This window comes from Oryctolagus cuniculus, chromosome 1 (assembly GCF_051225735.1).
Source record: "Oryctolagus cuniculus isolate XC-2025 breed Fujian yellow rabbit chromosome 1, ASM5122573v1, whole genome shotgun sequence".
Lineage (NCBI taxonomy): Eukaryota > Metazoa > Chordata > Mammalia > Lagomorpha > Leporidae > Oryctolagus > Oryctolagus cuniculus.
This window is the reverse complement of record NC_142867.1, coordinates 16023280-16026327: the sequence shown is the minus strand read 5'-3', so window position 1 is coordinate 16026327 and position 3048 is coordinate 16023280. Positions and strand designations below refer to the sequence as shown.

Sequence of the window (3048 nt, the reverse complement as noted above, 5' to 3'; positions counted from 1 at the left end):
AGTAGAAAACACATTGTATGTTTACATAGACCAACAAGAATTCCAACCATACAGTGCAGATTATGCTTGTGTTTCCCAATGGAAGAAGTTAAAGGCATTGGAATTGTGAGGAATTAAGAATTTCCAAACAGAGTTACAGAACACATTCAACTTATGAAAATATAAAATGGTTCATCTGTTTTTTTTTACCATGAGAAAAAAATCTCAAAAATTTTAAAGTTTATTTGCTAACTATGTAATCTACAAATCACTCCAGAGATTATTATTTCTGCGTCTGCAATCTCAGTACTTTAAAGATATCCAAATAGATCAAGAAGTATTTTTTTTTTGCACTTCACAGGAGATTGTGGGGTGTGATGATGTTACAAAATACTGTGAAGGTGTGTTTTAGGGGGCAGGGTAAAAGCTTGATGAGATCATGAGGTAGGATTGTGCTTATTAACTGTAAGACATTCTACAAAGGTGAAAAATAGCCATGTCTTCAGAATTCTATTCCTATTGCAAATGTTCAATAAATGGCTATTATTCTTAATTTGCACCTTTGTAAATTAAGTGTTGTAACAACACACCCAAGATAGTTAGGGTTTTCTGCCATCTATTGTAGTTTAATATCGATATGTGGCTTTATAAAACTTTTCAATGTTGATTTTAGATTAAAAATTTTTTATCTATCATAGTAATTTTCTCTTGATAATTTTTAATCCTGATGTTGACAGACACAAATCCAGTAAGTTTTATTTTACCATCCATGAGAAATGCTATTTTCTATAGCGATTTAGTGGAAGTTCTTAACACTGTGGTTTTTCACTACTTCAGTTGTTTAAAGAAAATTAAATATACTGCAATTTAGCGAATGAAATTGTGGAAATATGTGTGTGTATTTTGCTCTCAGTTACTATACAACTATAAAATTTCTGTAATCTTTAAATAATATTGTTACAAAATTGTCATAGCCAATACTCCCATCAAATCTTCCATGAAAACTAATGCAACTAGAAAATATTAGAAATTATTTCATTTACCAATTAAATTTGAGCATTTTATCCTTCACTATTCCCTGCACAGTTGTAAAAAAAATAATGCCCTCTTTCTTTTTTTTAAAGATTTATTTATTTATTTGAAAGTCAAAATTACACTGAGAGAGAAGGAGAGGCAGAGAGAGAGGTCTTCCATCTACTGGTTCATTTCCCAACTGGCTGCAACAGTTGGAGCTGGACCCATCTGAAGCTAAGAGCCAGGAGTTTCTTCTGGGTCTCCCACATGAGTGCAAGAAGTGGCATCAACCCTTGAAGGGCCATCTTTCATTGTCTACTATTCTACTGCTGGGACATGGTGCATTGCCAAGAAATATGCATGAAGGCGTAGCTTGTATTCCATTGAATCAGTTTATTGTTTCTTCAGTGCGTGGTAATGTGTACTGTTGTATATGAGCATCATCAGAGTTGCTTTATGAGACATCAACATGAATAATGGCACGGAAGTTACCATGTTTGTACTGAAAGGCTTCACAGACAACTGGGAACTGCAGATTATCTTCTTTTTCCTGTTTCTAGCAATATACCTTTTCACTCTCGTGGGAAATTTGGGACTGATTGCATTGGTCATTGGAGATTTTCGGCTCCACACTCCCATGTATTACTTCCTGAGTGTGTTGTCATCCGTGGATGCCTGCTTGTCCTCAGTTATCACACCAAACATGTTAATAGATTTTATGTCAAGAAGTAAAGCTATTACATTTCTGGGATGTGCAGTGCAGTCATTTTTTACTATTACTTTTGGGACCACAGAATGCTTTCTCTTGGCTGCCATGGCTTATGATCGCTATGCAGCCATCTACAATCCACTTCTGTACTCAGTGAGGATGTCACCCAGTGTCTATGTGCCTCTCATCATTGCCTCATACATTGGAGGCATTTTGCATGCTATTGTACACACAGGGTCCACATTTACCCTGACCTTCTGTTCATCCAATGAAATTAGCCATTTCTTTTGTGATATTCCTCCTCTCCTTGCTATTTCCTGTTCTGACACCCACACAAACCAGTTACTACTCTTCTACTTTGTGGGCTCTGTTGAAATAGCCACTATCTTGATTGTCCTGATCTCCTATGGTTTCATTCTCTTTGCTATTCTGAGGATGCATTCTGTTGAAGGCAGGAAAAAAAGTCTTTTCTACGTGTGGGTCTCACCTCACTGGAGTGTCTGTTTTTCATGGGACACTCCTATTCATGTATGTGAGACCAAGTTCAAACTATGCTCTGGAACATGACATGATAGTGTCAATATTCTACACCATTATAATTCCCATGTTGAATCCCGTTATCTACAGTTTGAGAAATAAAGATGTGAAAGAGGCAGTAAGAAGAGTATTTGGGAAAATCAGAATATAATAAAGTGCATTTTTAACATTAAACATTAAATTGAAAAATGTTAAGCCTGTTATTTAGTTTTTCAGTATCTAAAGCTATGATTAAATGTTTTCCTTTTGTCATTTGTTGTTTCTCTCTTCTTAATAGAACATTTAAAATAAAAATCCTAGTTAATATTCTACCTATGCAGTTTTGAAATGTGTAAGAAAACTGTATCTTTCATTTGCTCCCTACTATATTTACACACACACACACACACACAAGCACATATTCACACACAGAGACATACACACACACACAAGTTATGTATATCCAGGACTTACATTGTAGCACTGAAGATTAAGCTTCCACTTGTAATACCAGTATCTCATAGCAGAGTCCTTTTTTGAACCTCAGCTCCTCTGCTTACAGTCAAAATTCCTCCAAATGTGCCTAGGAAGGCAGCAGGTCCAAGTACTAAGACCACTGGCACTCACGTGGGAGACCAAGATGAAGTTCCTTGCTGTTGTCTTCAAACGGGCTCAGTCTTGCGCTTAGTCCAGCTTAAGCTATTGTAGCCATTTAGGAATATTGAACAAATCTCCCCACATTGCCACCAACTCTCTGCATTTCAAATAGATAATAGCTAAATATATATATATTATATATATTTAGAAGACATGCATGTACCTATATACAA

General features: G+C 35.7%; 1 pseudogene; it reads left to right on the top strand.

The window, feature by feature from the left end:
* Positions 1 to 1462: 1462 nt before the first annotated feature.
* Positions 1463 to 2406, top strand: LOC149128311 (olfactory receptor 5T2-like; annotated as a pseudogene).
* Positions 2407 to 3048: the final 642 nt, after the last annotated feature.